The sequence below is a fragment of the Aythya ferina genome (genome assembly GCF_964211825.1).
Source record: "Aythya ferina genome assembly, chromosome: 4".
NCBI lineage: Eukaryota > Metazoa > Chordata > Aves > Anseriformes > Anatidae > Aythya > Aythya ferina.
Window position 1 is genome coordinate 91294 of NC_140300.1, and position 16497 is coordinate 107790.

Genomic DNA, 16497 nt, shown 5'->3' on the forward strand with positions numbered 1-16497 from the left:
GGGGTTTCAGGATATGCAGACTGGTTTCACAAAAAATATTAGCGGTCTGTTGGTGACAGACAATTGGAGGAATTCAGCGCTGCCCATTACAGACTCCTCAGATCAGCACTTAACGAGAATTAATAAAACGGTTTATTTTTTTTTTTTTATATATATATATATATATATACACACACACACATATACACACACACACACACACACACCCCTATGTTCAAAAAAATGCATACAGTTAAAATATCAAATTAGTGATCCGGTAACAACACTGTTCAAAACCAATCTCTTTTGTATGAACATTAAAATAAATGCACACTTTTAAAAGCATTTCTTTTTAGTGCTTCCAAAGCACAGCGTGTGCCAAGGCAAGGCCACCTGAAGAATCTCCGTCCTCCTCACGGGATGAAAGAGAACTGAAGTCAGGGACCTGGGAAGCCTCAGGTGCGCTTTCATAATGTCCGCAGATAAAAACAGAAGAGAGTCTGAGGTAGATTGTTTAGTAACCACCAAGTGGTAACAGTCACAGGGCTGTCTTTAGCTTTCATTAACACAACAGCAGTTTCTTTACTCTCGATCTACGCTGAATCTCAAGTTTAAAGGCATGGCTAGCAGTTCTCGGGAACAAGGCCCTCGTCTCTGTGCTGGCAACATGCAATATTACCAGTGCAGGTGTTTCTGGGAGTTTTGTTTGGTTGGTTGGTTTTTTATTGGGGGGGGGGGGACACACAACAGATGGGATCTCTCCACAATGCAGACACTGTGTGCATTTGACAGTGCCCCATTTTAGTGCGATCCACTGCCTATTGCACGTAAAACGGCTAATGACAGTATTCAAGTGAGTAAATTCTCACCACCTGCAGGAGGGGCAGCAATGGTTATTTTTTTCAGCCTGTTGAGCAAAGAGCACCCTCCACAGGAAAAAAGCCACACCTTTCATAGCACGTCCCTAAGGTTACAGCCCAGCTTCTGCCGATAGAGGTTCGTAAAGTTAAAGCTCTGCTGCTTCTTCTCGGACTCTGACAGTAAGATCACTTGACCGCCAGGATGGCGAGGGCAACAGCTACGTCCTCTTCCACTCTTCTGCGGCACAGCAAACTCATTCCCGGTCCGTATTCCTCTGGCTGGTACACTATTATCTACCGTTCACCTGATTAACTCTGTTGGGTAGGCTGTTGAACTCTAGCTCCTCTAGCGTTCTCTCTAAGTGCTGTATTAAGACACGATTTTTAAACCTAGGGAAGTAATTTCATTTCTTCTTCCAAAAACAGCAGTTAAATAACTCAGTATTATTTGGCCACGACAAACAGTATTAGCGGAGGCTCTCTGTTTCCAGCATGGAAGAGCTTCCCTCATTTCTGACGCCAGAATGGCAAATTTAATTTGATACAGCCATCTTTCCCCAACCCACGCAAATTCTGGGTCTTTCTTCCATAACCACCCGTATCTTTCTATTTCACACTTCAGCTCTAGGTAACGACCATTTACTTCAGAAAAATACAACGGCAGTTTGACCGCTGAAACTGTAATAATTTAAGTATGTCAAAACAAAACACTTGTTTTGGAAAAGACTGAGATTTGCTATCATGAACAACGTTAGCGTTTAACTCCGAATCATTCGTATCTATACAAACCTTGCTCCTTCCCTTATAGCAAATTCAATGAAATACTTCTGAGTTTCCATCGGTCCTTGTACGTACCTCCTCAAGAAGAGAGAAGATTTTTTTCACGATCTTAAAGAAGAGATCCAAACGGATATTAGAAACAGATCTTGTAAATGCATTTTCAGTAAATCTCAACAGCCAAAGGAAAAACAACAAAGCCTAGAGTTTCCCATTTCTGCATACAGTAATGCACGTAAGAAAAAAAAGCCAGCATACCAATAATTTGAAGTGATATCGATTAGCTGATATTCAAATGTAACGCTGAATTTTGTTCTCTTAAAAGAGCAGTATCTAGAAACACCTGCCCTTGGAAAATGCAGACTAGGTTTAATCAGCAGAGAAGCCTTGCATCTCCACGAACACGCTGCCATGATCAGCAGTTAATAGAAACAAAGGGATACCAAGCCACGTTTCAACCTAGAGCTGTCATTTTTGAAAGCAGAGGTTTAAGATAACTACTCTTTACAAGATGACCGATCTATGTGGAGCATGAGCACGATTGTCTCGTATAAAGTTTAACAAAAAAAAAAAAAAAAAAAAAGTAGCGCCAAAGAATGAACCGGACACCTTAGATGTGAAACAACAGTATTTTTTCATTGGTTTCTGTGTTTTCTTCTCTGAACCAACTATGAAAACACGAATGGCGCTGTGACTAAGCCTGCTTAAGAGTGCTGCAGTAAGGACAGTGAGGATATAAAGTTGGACTGTGAATACATGTACTTACTTTCTTGTTCTTCCACTACTTGTACACGACTAATCAAAAATCATTCCAAATCTGAGGTTTTATTTTCAAAATAGATCCTCATTTCAAGAAAAAGTCTTCTGTACCCCTAGCCTATTTTTAATACACTAATAAAGAACTTACTTCTTCCACGTTTGCGAACCTCTTTCACCACTCTGATTTTAATGCCAGCATCGCTTCCCTCCAACATCGTAGGTGTTATTTTAAATCAATTTGGCACAGATTCAGAAGTAGACTCCATCACTCGTTTTTGGTCATCTCCAGCCACGCTGTAATTTAGAGGCCCTCGAACAAGTGCATTGGTACCAGGTTTACGATCCAAGCCGTCTTTGCATCATTTAAGCAATTGAACTCATCATGTAGAGAGTCTAAGTCACCAGGTGACATTTCATCCTCTCCCTTAACAGCTGGAACCGAAGAAGCCATTTGCACAGACAAGCCATCAATTTGCTTTTCCAGCAACTGACAGTTTTCTGCTTTCTTCTCTCCATTACCATCTTGGACAGTACTGATACCAGTGTCTGAAAATTAAGAAGGAGCTTAGTAGTGCATATAACTGCAGGATCAAAAAACACAGAAGGACGTTATTCTGCATCCCTTCTTGTTGAAAGTACTGTGGAGAGAGTTACTCAGCACTGTCAGATCACTTCAGTAGTTTTATTCACCCTTTGACGCAACCACAGGAATACCTCCTTTTGGGCTGCTACCGTCTCATATGACTGTCGTGAAGTTATTTGCTGTATTCCCATTTCAGTGACTAAAGTAAACTAAAGTTTCCCCTCCTTCCCCGAGTTCCAGCAAATTTTTCTTTCGACTCTGCTGCAACAGGTGGGTAAATTACTATTTGTGAGAAATTTAAAAATTTTTTTTTTTTTTTTTTACACACTTTCCTTCCCCACTTCTCCCTTCCCCACTATAGAATACACAAATGAGAATTAAAAGCTGAAATGAAATCCTTGCTACCGCCAAACCATCGTGGTGAAAGGTTTCAGCACTTTTTAGAAACAGTTCCAAATTATTGCTCATTCAGGACTTCGTTACCTATAGCAACAGCCTGTTTGTCTAAGCCGACCAAAGAAATTCAGTCCCAATTAACTCTAAAACTTACGTGTCCTTTTGAATTAACACAGAAAGCACGGAGACCTTTTTTTTTTTTTCCTGCACATTATGTCCATTTATGACCACACAAGTTCCTGTACTACAACAACTCCAACATACTTTTATTTGTTGGCATGCCTTTGAGGTTCAGATATGGTGACGGAGATCCAGCAGCACAGGGTGGCCCTTTCCCACCAACATGGTTTGTCACAACAGTGACTGTGGCCGTCGCAATAGCGGCGACGTGCTACGCCTTCTCTCTTTAGTGATGCTGGAGTATTGGGCTCTCCAGGACGCTTGATCTTATTCTGAGGCCCAGCAACAAATTTATCTGCTTCATCTATCATCGTACCCTGAAAAGACTTTTTTTTTTTTTTTTTTTTAATATAAGTAAAAAACAATTGCTTCGTCAATTCACTACCAGAGTATTTGCCTCCGTGTTACAATTCAGTTACTTTTCAAATAATGATACAGCAGATAGCAAGACTTCTCCTACCTTCTCATCCTGTTTGAACAGACTGCCAAGTGTATGAAGAAGCCTTTTTGGTTGATCTGGATCAATCTCCCGAAGGGGTGAAGGCATCATTTTCAACTACTCCTGATGATTTCCCCTTTGAGCAACAGGAACGCCGTGAAGGCAGTCTGCAGCAGAACAAGGTATCTAAATTTAGTCTACCTTAAGACTAAGGAAATACAAGCCTCGCATGCTTCCATTTCCAGTGTTAGCATTTAAGATCTAGAAATCACTATTTCCTCCCTCTACAAAACAAAGGAAAAGCAAAAGGCAAATAAAGCCCCTCTTTCCTTTCACCATCACTATAAGAACATCTACTGCATCCTGTTGCACAGGAAAGCTCACCCATGAAACTGAATTTTCAAATTCCAAGCACGCACAACATGTTTTGTGACAGAAGGCAGAAATTTCATTCTTTTCCTTCGGAATCTAGGGAAGGACGACTGACCCAAGAAACGATGCAAAGTCTACTTCCTCTCCCACACCGAGGACAGAAACACTACTTAGGTGAATTAAATAGCTGTACCAGAATATTAATAAATAATTGTGTCCATTTACCTTCATCCTGCCCCACGATATCCCTGTGTGTTTTCAGAAGATTGGTTCTCATTCCGGTTAGCTGATCTAGAAGACTGTGACAAGACATATCATATGCATTTCTGAATGCCCGTGGCTTCAAATCCTAGTTTTATAATAAAACAAGTAACTTTCAGTTAACCCGCGAGTTCTCACGCACAAAGAAATTGCTCTGTGGGCTGTACTACCGTTAACTACTAAAAAACAAAACAAAACAAAACAAAATTCCAAAACAACTTCAGACATTCTGAACGTATTCTGAAACAACTTTCTTTCCATCTCTCCGGAAAGAGCTTTCCTCCTATCTGTGACAAAGGAAAAAAAAAAAAAAAAAAAGTTGTGATCGCGGGAGTCGTTACACAAAGCCACACTCTGTGAATTCACTACTACAGTTAAGATCATTTTTAGTCAAAAATACCTCGGCAGCAATGCTATCACTGCAAACATAGCGTTGCCAAAAAAAAAAAAAAAAAAGAAATTCAACTCAAGATATAGGAGAGGGCGAGCTAAAAGCACAAATAACATGACCGATGGAGGCTGCAACAACCACCTGGTAGATGGTTGTCCACAGCCCTCGGATTGCACGGTCGTCTTTCCTGACAAACGAATACTGAAAAAGAAATACTGAATACTTTTCAGAATACTGAAAAGAACAGAAAAGATACACCGTGTGTCCGCAAAAGCCTTCGGGGAGACTACTGAAAGGAAAACCAAACCAAAAAACTAGGAACAGCAAGTGGCGTATACGTCAGTTTTGTTAACAGAGCACCACTAATGTACCAGGAATTTCCACATTCTTCGCCCCTCCTCTACCTTGAAAATGTCACCCAATTCTGTCAGTGTCTTCACCATCAGCATTTATTTATTTATTTCGTTTTTCACGTGGACATCCGAGGAAAACATTTCGAGTACCCTGTCATCGAGGAAGAAGAGGAGAGGGGGGGGAAAAAAAAAAAAAAAAAAAAAGAGAGATGAGGGGGGAAGAAGCACTGCCATTCCTTTCCTCGGTAATGCGAGCAAAAAGCTCACGCGCTCAGCAACAACGTGCTTTGAAAGATAAAACACAGAAGAAACTGCACGTTATTTAGTCTCAGCTACAGAGTCACGTGTATTTGTACCTGCTCATTTATTCATCTGCCAGTGTATTTTAGTACAAACGCTACAGAACATAGAAACCGCAAGGTTACTACTACCTTTTGTGACCGACGCGATCTTTGGCAGGAACAGCTATCGAAAAAGAACCAACAAAATCCCCTTCGTCGACAGCCATCCGAACCTTTATCGTCTAACAGCAGTCCTACAAACATCCCCTGGGATGCTCAACTCCTGAAACTTTCTGTTCAACTTGAGGCAGAACAAGCCCTTACCCTGGGCACCTTCACCCAGCTCTCCACTGCTAGCAGAGTAGCACCCTGATACTGTCCAGGACGCGCTGCAGCAGCCTACTCGCTTACGCGTATTTACTGCAGCCTGGTTCGAGACGCGCACAGAGGGACCCACGAAAAATCCACCCTTTCCTTCAGAGAAGTAAATACATACATACATACGGACGACACGGTAAGGAAGAAAAGCTGAACACACAGCATGCGGTCCTTTACCGTGGGGCAGATCCAGCATCAGCACAAGGAGCTTTGGGGCACGTGAGCGATCATCTACACCGGCCATCGCGACAAGCCAAACTCACGCACACGAGCCTCGACCTAAAAACACAGAACACATTAAGTTCCTTTATAGCTTATGGAAGTAACAACCAGCATCTTAGATGCAGTTGGATAGTTGGATTGCATCAGCTTAGGGACTGCCTCCTTCAAAACGCACAGGGGGGTGGGGAAACCAGTCTTGGAAACCTGTTGCCTAACAGGAAGGAGACTGTTGTCTTCTCCTCCATAGGTGACGTTCTTCCAAGCATCGTCCTGCTCCTGGATTTTACCAGCCGCGACGGGATGGTCCTACCGGCGTGAGTCGGGAACGCTTCCCACGGGGTTTCTGTGACACTGAAGTAAGTTTTCCGCAGGTACAAGTAACGCAGCACGAGACGGCAAGGAAGCTAAGGCACCGTCTGCAGCACAGCACGTGTGCGATATTGGGCCTGAGGGGACCAGTCAAAGCCTGCAGTAATCGCTGAACAGGTGGGCAAGCAGGGAGCCCTACGGGAAACAAAGCTCACGTTCTGCAAAGCTCTTTTCCCGTCAAGAAGACGGCCTTTTCTATTCAGCGCATTTACTGAACTTTAGGCTACTTCCCATTTGCTTTGGCAAGTTAGCCTTTGCGTAAGCCAAGAGGTTTTAAACTGCCAAGCACCACTGATGGTTCTTGTTCTCCAACAACAGGGAATTTCAATCAGGGCACTCGTTAACAGGAAAGCCTGGCTCTGTTTCACACAAATCACGTACCTAAACCACGGAGACAGGAGTCTGCAGGAAGAACTCTTTAAAAGGTGAACTTAAAGAGAAGGATACTACTCATTTTTCCACAACTTCTGCAAGGACTGCGGCAAAAAAAGGCTGAACCAGGGACGTCTCTATCATCATCCCCTCTAGAATTCAGCAACTCCATACAGTTATGGGGCAAATACCACAGCTGCAGCGCAAGACAAACAAAGACCTCGAAGGTCACGTTTCTGCCTGCGTACCGAGTTCCGCTGGGAAGACCCCCCACCTCTGGAAAGACCCCCAGCCGCTCAACTCCCAAGCAACGTTGCCACGGCCAGTGCTTACGCAGAGTTTTGCTCTCTCTCGCTGCTCAGTACAGGCCCAAGGCCTCCTTTATTGCACACAGTTCAAGCAAAACTCTTGGGACATAACCAAGAGACAGACAGACAGACAGACAGAAATTGCCTCTCACGTCTGTCCTCACTGACCGCAACCAGCGTCCTGGAAAGCCCCGCAAGCACCGGTCTATTCCTAGGACAACTCCGAAAGCTGAGGCGGGACAAAGTTTAGCCTCTCGTACCAAAGACTGAGCAACAGACAGAGCCTGACAGGCCAGTTCATTCTAGGTCTAAGAGGCTACTACGACTCGGCAGGCACTACGTGCCTTCCTTCCCTTTGCGCTTCCCAGCGCCGAGCAGCTCGCGCTTCCGCAAATTCAATGAAGCCTTGGAGCCGGGGCTGCAGGAAGCTTACGAGCACGCCTTGATTCCACCCCGAGGTCGCTGCGACTTACCTGGGCAGTCGGGACGGACGGGCTGCTCTCTCTCCTGAGAACCCTGCGACCGCAGCACGCCAGCTGCGGCTTTCCTCGCTTTACCCGGTGCCCCACCTTCGCTCGGCAACAAACCCCGCAGGGGTCCTAGCGGCGGGGAGCTGCTTCTGCCCCGGTGAACCGCAGCACAAGGAGAGAGCCGGCTGTCAGGACGCAGGGAGAGGAAAGCCTCCGAGGCGCGGCGCGGCGCAGCCCAACGATCAAGCGCAGCGAGGACCCGCGCCCGGCCTCAACACCCCCCGCCCCTCCCGGCCCGACGCTCCGAGGAGGCACCCCCGGAGGCTCTCGCTCGCCTCACCGCCGGCAACCGCGCTCGCCGCCAGCGGCAACCTGCGCCTCCCGGCGCGCACGGCCCGGCCCCGGCCCGGCCCCGGCCCGGCCGCGCAGCCCGGAGCCCACGTGGCCGCCCGGCAGCGCAGAACTACAGCTCCCAGCATGCCTCGGGACGGAGCACTCCAGCCAATCCAGAGGGGCGTGGGCCACGCGCACGCAACGGCACCTCCTCCTGCTGCCCTCTCTGCCCCCCCCCGCCGCCGCAGCCGCCCCCCTCTCCCCTGTCCCCTCTCCCCCAGCCCCCCGAAGCCGCCCCAGCTCCTCTCGTGCTCCGAGCATCTCCAGCATTTCAGGAACTGGAACCCTGGAACCGCTGACGTCTGGCACGTGTCAGAAACGTGGCAGGAGACGTACTCTGCTGTCGCAAGGCACTTGCAAAGCCGGCCCGACAGCTGAAGCAGACTCACACAGTCCACCGAGCAACTCGGGGCCCCCACTGCTGTCCACTCACCCTCATGCTTCGTTCAAGCTTCCGTGCCTACGCCCTGAGCTACAAGAAACAAAGAGAGAAGGTCACATCCACAATGGATACGCAAACAGTGCGGCACATGCAGAGGACTCAAACACAGAGACCGGAGCCAGACAAATAAAACAAACAAACAAACAAACAAACAAACTGAAGTCCACAAATGCCACAAGGCCGTGAATGCATAGCAGCCCCGGCAGGGGTAATGACAGACATACCCTTTGCAGATGAAAAAGGTGACCCTGCTCAGTCTCTTGGTAATACTGCACCAACACGGTCAAGCCTCTTGTAGCATGTCATCAAGCTGGTTTTAGTCCTCTGGAGAGTTACACAAGTGGGTTGATTCATCTAGAGATTAAAATACAGATCAAACACAGGAGCGTATCCCACCATCCCAAAAAAAAAGTGAGCCAGCAACCTCTGCTACATATCCCTCTATGAAGTGAATTCCAAGCCCTTAGAATTCCAGAAATCCATAGACTCCAGCCTGCCTAGAGAACCCGGCAACTGACTGAAGGAAAAACAAAGCACTTACCCCCAAAGAGCAGCCCAGGCAGAAGGAGCTCTCTGACGGCATACTTGGGGCTCATATACCTTTTGGTCCCACCCAGCACCCAAACCCAATCACCTGGGAAAGGGGAGGGGCAAAGCACATGAAAGTAGAAAGAGGAGGAGCAGCAGCTGTGGTTTATTTACTTATTTATAAGACTTAGCTCAACAGCATGCAGAGGGCAGACAGGAGAACTGGGGTGTTTCTAGAAGCAACAATCCCCATGCTTTCGCTGCAGCTTTGAATATTGAAAGGACAACACAACCAAGCAAGTAACTGAAGCTTTTTCAGCTCGAATTAGCTCAAACTTTTATTTACGCAGAAAGAACAATCTAGGAGCAGAACAGATTATACGCCAACAAAATCAATTCCGTTCCACTCGCAGCAAAAATCACTTACTTCAGCAGGCTATCTGAGAACCAAAAGGCTATGCTGATGGGTCAAAACACACTACAGGACACTGGGGCCGGGCCCTCCGCTGCACCCACTTAAAACCCATCCCTACACTCACCAAGGTGCAACCCCAACCCGAACACAGACGCAGCATTTCAGCCTCAACACAGTTTCCAGAACTGCTGGAAAGCAAGCTTCATCCTCAGCGAGGCGTGCTCAGGCTGCACAGGAGGGGGCTTCGGGCACCTCTTTGCCTACCGAAGAAGACCGCCATCAGCACCTGCTTTGTTCCGATCCTAAAGGCTAACATCACAGCCCACGTCGCCTGGGACACCTGATAAACAGAAGAGAAAGCAGCCATACCGTTTTCAAGCCGTCCCTGCACGTGTCGCTCCTCGATGATCTGCAACCTCTTCTCAAATCCTCAACCGCTTCTGTGGAGAGCCTGCCATGGCACCTGCAAAGCAAGACCCTTCGCAGTCACCTCGTGCTACTTGGCAGTTCTGCTCCAATCCAGCTCACAAACAGCCCGCCCTTCCCGTGCTGCTCTTCAGAGTGCAGCTTGGCCCCTCTGAGCCTGTGCGACACACCTGTGAAACAAAAAGAAAAGCATAGGCTGAAGCAGCATCCAAAGCCACAGCACAGCTGGGACAGTTACTCTCATCTGCTCCCTAACCTCTGCTCCCTCACCTGCCCTCGAGGCAGATGCTTCCATCTGCTCTCTTAGGCCAGCTACAACACCCCTGAAATATCAACAGGATTTTTACTGTACTTTGTGCAGTTAAGTAACTGCAGTGACAACTGCACCCCTAAAGTACCTGCTACATCTGTTCATCGCTCACCTTGCCAAAAGCAGCTCCGGTCAAGTCCCGCGTTGTACACTGTGTTTCAGCTTTAACAAATGAAAACGGTCACAAGATAATCATTCAGCTGCCAGCATTAGCACCCATCCCTCAACAACACAAAGGGACCCCGTTTACAATATTATCATTTCGAAACAGCAGCCCCCATACCTCAGCACACCTCAGAAGTAGACCAAGCCAGTCACCGAGCTGCCTACGGAGCGCTGAACAGTTCCGGAAGGAGCTCTTTCCTGTGACAGGTTCCTCCAAAGGTTTACACTCTACTGGGGACAGGAGAGAAATAAAAATAAAAGTTTCAAAAACCCCTTATCTGTAAGCTTTCAAGATTCCACAGACCTCCTCCTCAAGCACACCGTTCAAGCACTATGCGAGCAGCTGCTCACAAGCAGCTCAACTCTTCCCCCCCACACGCACATCTGACAAACACCACAGAGATGACTGTGCCTGCTGCCCTTCAGTACGTGCGCAGAGGCAGACCAGATGTCTTCGCCAACACAGTCCGGACAATGTATTAGCACACCCATGCACTGCCACGTTAGCTGTCATCACTAACTGCCAGGCAGGACAGCTCCAGACCAAACACATACACACACAGCCACGCCACAAACACTACAAACAAAACACACAACACAAGGCGCAAGAAAAAGTGACCCCCGGAGGGAAGCCCTATGGCAACAGCAAGTCACAACAGGTGCTCTGCACCAGACCCAAGGAGAGACTCAAATGTCACGACACGCGACTGGAAGACACTACCAGAACTGGGGTGATGGAGGCCTAAAAAGCCTTCCTTCAAGACAAGAGACCAGAAGGATGGGGACTGAAAACCCCATATGATTCAAAGATCGAAGCCGAAATTCCTTTAAGCGGTATATTCTTTATTGCAGCGCTGGATGCACGGGGGGATCTCTCCACCTATCGTGCATACCCAAAGCAGAAAGCAGTCTTGAATTTATACAATCAATCTATCAATATTCTACCGGCGCCTATACATATTCATTGCCTACCCCCGCCTTCCCTCGCTTCTCATGCTAATTAGCCTTTTGGCACCTTGCGCCTGAGTAGAGCCTCCCAAGAACTGTGGGCAGGGGCCTTTGGGACGTGGGCAGGGGTCTTTGGGAGGAAGACCCCGAGTCTTCCTCACATTGTACTTTTCACCTTTGGTCAGGAATCCGCTGAGTTGGCATGTTTCTTAATCGCAAGAGCTGGCTGTTGCTAATTCTTCCCTTTGTTGTGTCTTTATAATGAATTCCAACATCCAGTTTTGAGATTTATAGTCCTTACATTTGTTTCTCTGTCCGCCTGCCGCTTCCTTATCGTGAGTTCCGGTGTCTTGTTTCGAGATATACAGTCCTTGTCTGGGGACTGTCCTTGCCTCCCCAATACCTCCTTAATCACATAAGACGACGCTTAGGAAATCAATTCCCAAGCAAGAGCTCCTGATGCGGCCCAGATGACTTCCACAAGAGCGAGGATGGAAACAGATGCGATCTCAAACCGAATATGACGCACGAGACCTGAAACAGAACTGCACTTCAAGCAGCGACTGCAAGACAAGAAGCGCTCGGATCAGAGCCACGATGACAAAACAAGCACTGAGGCCCTTCAGCACCGCTACCAAGTCGCCTGTCTGGTCAGTCCAGTGTAAAAAGCTAGAAGGATATCAAGACCCGAGAAGCACAGAACAGACATTGCAGAAGCAACACTACAGGACAGACGAACAGAAGGAAACTGTCCTGCCTGGCGCACGCACTCACGCTACAAAATAATCCCGCTGCTTCTATTAGCCTGGTGACCCAGCCACAAGCAGCCTGAACGTGACCCAGCCTGAACCACCCTCGCAGCGGCACCAAGTATTTTCAGCCAGCTGGCTCCACGCTGCTCTGGCTCCCAGCTCCCATTAGCCACCCCAGATATGCAGATACCAGGTGCCCCCCAACTTAGCTCTCAGGTTGCTGCATGGTAAATTCCCTCCGCCTCAAGAAATACACAGGCACTGGTCGTCATCTTAGTCAATTGCCAGGCTCATCATCAGCTGCAAAAACAGAGTACCAGCATTCACTAGCATGCCGGTCATGATGCCCACCTTCTCCACAACGCTGACTACTGCTGATGCAACATACAACTATGCTCACCTGTTCCTCTCCAAATCCAAGCTCCAACAGTGCAACCAGTATCATCCACACCACCTGGGAAAACAAAGGGATTAAATGATCGTTGCGTTCACAACACATCACCCAATGGTGTGGTTTTTTTGGTGTTGTTGTTTTTGTTATTGTTGGTTTTTGTGTGTGTGTTTCCTGTATTTATTTATTTTTTAGTCTGCTTTAGCTCAACGGCATGCAGAGTGCAGACAAGAAAACTGGGGTGTTTCTAGAAGCAACAATCCCCACGCTTTTGCTGTAGCTTTGAATATTAAAAGGACAATACGACCCAGCAAGTAACTGGAACTTTCTTACCTGGAATTAGCTCAAACTTTTCTTCACATTGAAAGAAAAATCTAGGAGCAGAACAGATTATACACCAACAAAATTGAGTCCATTTCATCCCCAGAAAAAAAATCACATGCTCTCATCCCCTCCTGTACCTCAGCCGCTTGCCTACCCCACGTGGCACACGCTTCCATCTGTTCTCTTTACCCACTTATAGCACCTCTAAAAGGCAAACTGGAATTTTACTCTATTGGCTGTAGGAAAATAACTGCAGTGACAACCGCGCCCCAAACTGAGCCAGCAGCCCCTACTAAACATCCCTCTCCTAAGTGAATTCCAAGCACTTAAAATCCAGAAATCCATAGACTCCAGCCTGCCTAAACAACCCTGCAACGGACAGAAGGAAAAACAAAGCACTGTCCCCAAAAGAGCAGCCCAGGCAGAAGGAGCTCTCTGATGGCATGCCTGGGGCTCATAGAGCATTTAGCCCCGCCCAGCACCCAAACCCAATCACCTGGGAAAGGGGAGGGGCAAAGCACATGAAAGTAGGAAGAGAGCAAAAGGAGCAGCTGTGTTTTGTTTTGTTTTGTTTTCCTTTCCTTTCCTTTCCTTTGTTTTTTAAAATCTGTTTTATCTCAAAAACATTCAGAGAGCAGACAAGAGACCTGTGGTGTTTCTAGAAGCAAAAATCCCCTTTTGCTTTTGCTGCAGCTTTTAATGTTGAACTGATAACGGCACCAAGCAAGTAACTGAAACTTCTTCAACTGGAATTAGTTTAAACACGCTCACCGTCATCTGCAAACACAGAGAACCAGCATTCACTAGCCCTAACCCTAACCCCAACCCTCACCCTAAACTCTAACCCTAGCCCCAGCCCTAGTCCCTAAGCCCAACCCTGGTTCCCGAGAACTTCATTTCCAGGCATGCTCTGGGCGCTCAACATGGCCTCCCGGAGGTCCGGAGGCCCAGAACTACATTGCCCGGCATGCTCCGGGCACCCAACATGGCCTCCCGGAAGTTCGGAGTCCCAGAACTACATCTCCCGGCATGCTCCGGGCAGTCAACACGGCCTACCGGAAGCCTGGTGCCGGAAAACTACACCTACCAGAATTCCCTGGACAGCCAGCACGGCCAATCAGAGGCCGAGTTTTCGAGAACTACATTTAACAGCGCTCACTGTAACCCTAGCCCTTCCCGCCCTTACACAAAAAAGCCTCAAGCCCTATCCCTAAACATCCTCGAAACCCCTACGGACCTAACCCAAACTATTTACCACACTAAACCCCTGAAGTCCTATGCCTAAAACCCCTAACCCAATAAATTAAGACGCTCAAATCCCAAACCCGCAAAATTGAGATGCTCAAATCCCAAACCCCCTTCCAAAAAAGAAAAAGAAAAATCAAGAAAAAAAAAAAATCAAACAAAACAAAAACAACAAAAGGGGTAGATCTGGTGGCATCTGCCCTGTAACCCTGCAAAAATCACGAGGGACCTAGAACAACAAAGCAAACGCACAAAATAACATTGACATCCTATCCATAAATGTGCTATAACAATTAATCACCTCCAAAGAGCTTCAAGCAATAAATGCACATACTACTAGATCGGTTTCCTCTAAAAGATCGTACCAGACCCTGACCCACCAAAAGAACCCTGCATGTAGCTAACAGAAGCATCAACAAAGCACTGACCCCAAAGAGCAGCCCGGGCAGAAGGAGCTCTCTGATGGCATGCCTGGGGCTCCTATACCATTTGGCCCCGCCCAGCACCCAAACCCAATCACCTGGGAAAGAGGAGGGGGCAAACCACAAGAAAGAGAGCAGGAGCAGCAGCAGCTGTGTTCTTTTATTTATTTATTTATTTGTTTTTTTTTGTGCCTATCCCTAGTTTACAGCATGCAGAGTGCAGACAAAAGAACTGGGGTGTTTCTAGAAGCAAAATTTACCGTATTTATGCCTCAGCTTTGAACATAGAAAGGACAATACAACCAAGAAAGTAAATGAAATATTTTCCACGGGAATTAGCTCAAACGTTAGTGTTAGGTCAGAGGTTGGACTCAATGATCTTGAGGTCTCTTCCAACCTAGAAGATCTGTGATTCTGTGTGATTTACATATGAAGAAAAATCTAGGAGCGTAGGAAATTACACAGCAAAAAAAACAACGACGTAATAAGCAACGCGCATGCACGGCCCCGCGGCCGCCTGCAGTACTCGTTTCCCACCAGCAGGAGGCGGCAGAGGGCGCCCCCGGGCCCCACCGCGCATGCGCCCCCCTCGGCCGCCTGCAGTACTCGTTTTCCACCAGCAGGAGGCGGCAGAGGGCGCCCCCGGGCCTCACCGCGCATGCGCCCCCCTCGGCCGCCTGCAGTACTAGTTCTCCACCAGCAGGTGGCGGCAGAGGGCGCCCCCGGGGCCCCACCGCGCATGCGCGCCCCCCGGCCGCCTGCAATACCCGATTAAAACCAGCAGGTGGCGGCAGAGGGCGCCCGCGGGCGTCACCGCGCATGCGCGGCCCCCGGCCGCCTGCAGTACCCGATTAAAACCAGCAGGTGGCGGCAGAGGGCGCCCGCGGGAGTCACCGCGCATGCGCGCCCCTCGGCCGCCTGCAGTACCCGATTAAAACCAGCAGGTGGCGGCAGAGGGCGCCCGCGGGCGTCACTGCGCATGCGCGCCTCCCGGCCGCCTGCAGTACTCGCTTCCCACCAGCAGGTGGCGGTAGAGGGCGCACGCGGGCGTCACCGCGCATGCGCGCCCCCCGGCCGCCTGCAGTACCCCTTTCCCACCAGCAGGTGGCGGCAGAGGGCGCCCGCGGGTGCCAACGCGCATGCGCGTCCCCCGGCCGCCTGCAGTATTCGTTTTGCACCAACAGGTGGCGGCAGAGGGCGCCCGCGGGCGTCACCGCGCGTTGCGCGCCCCCCGGCCGCCTGCAGTACTTGCTTCCCACCAGCAGGTGGCGGCAGAGGGCGCCCGCGGGCGTCATGCGGCATTCGTGGCGCCCGGCAGCCTGCAGTACTCGCTTCCCACCAGCAGGTGGCGGCAGAGGGCGCCCCCCGGCTGCCTGCAGTACCCCTTCACCACCAGCAGGTGGCGGCAGGGGGCGCCACCGGACCCCACCGCGCATGCGCGCCCCCCGGACGCCTGCAGTACCCGAGTAACAGCAGCAGGTGGCGGCAGAGGGCGCCCGCCGGTGCCACCGCGCATGCGCGCCCCTCGGCCGTCTGCAGTACTCGTTTTCCACCAGCAGGTGGCGGCAGAGGGCGCCCGCGGGAGGCCTTGTCGGGCGGATCACAGCTCGCCTACTGTGCCATTCGGAGCTTGTGGCTGTATTTTTTCCAACGTATTTGCTACCCACACCCCGCGGGGCAGCTTGTCTTACAAAGAATTCTCTCTGTTAATATTCTCTTTAAGGCGGGCACGAAGCATCCACTGCTCTTCTAAGCAAGCAACCTTCCTTCTGTGCTCCCTTCGGGATGCAGGACTATGTGCACTCAGATTTATTCCACTCATTTTTCTTCCCCTTTTCATTGGCACAGTCTCCAAGGACGCCTGGCTTTCTTCTCACAGACTCGCGTCCGTTTCAGTGTAAGGCATCTTTTCCCTCCGCTGCTCTAATCCAAATTCAAATTATCCAGATAAAACAATAGCGAGGTAAGAGAGAACTGGCTGAGTTA

The 16497-nt window shown here is 49.0% G+C and overlaps 2 long non-coding RNA genes across 3 annotated transcripts; both read right to left on the reverse strand.

Annotated features, from left to right (window-relative positions):
- Positions 1 to 109: 109 nt before the first annotated feature.
- Positions 110 to 8049, reverse strand: LOC311435401. Of its 2 annotated transcripts, XR_014692102.1 has the most exons (4): positions 7754 to 8049; positions 4571 to 4644; positions 3995 to 4140; positions 110 to 2921 (listed from the first exon to the last, which is right to left on the reverse strand). It is a non-coding gene; the product is annotated as an uncharacterized lncRNA (long non-coding RNA). The 2 variants fall into 2 exon arrangements; XR_014692103.1 differs by lacking the exon at positions 7754 to 8049 and having other exon boundaries at positions 4571 to 4786.
- Positions 8050 to 9424: 1375 nt separating this feature from the next.
- Positions 9425 to 14558, reverse strand: LOC311436745. Its single transcript, XR_014693079.1, has 7 exons — positions 14518 to 14558; positions 12854 to 12894; positions 12530 to 12583; positions 10548 to 10660; positions 10377 to 10426; positions 9898 to 9991; positions 9425 to 9788 (listed from the first exon to the last, which is right to left on the reverse strand). It is a non-coding gene; the product is annotated as an uncharacterized lncRNA (long non-coding RNA).
- Between the last annotated feature and the right edge of the window lie 1939 nt (positions 14559 to 16497).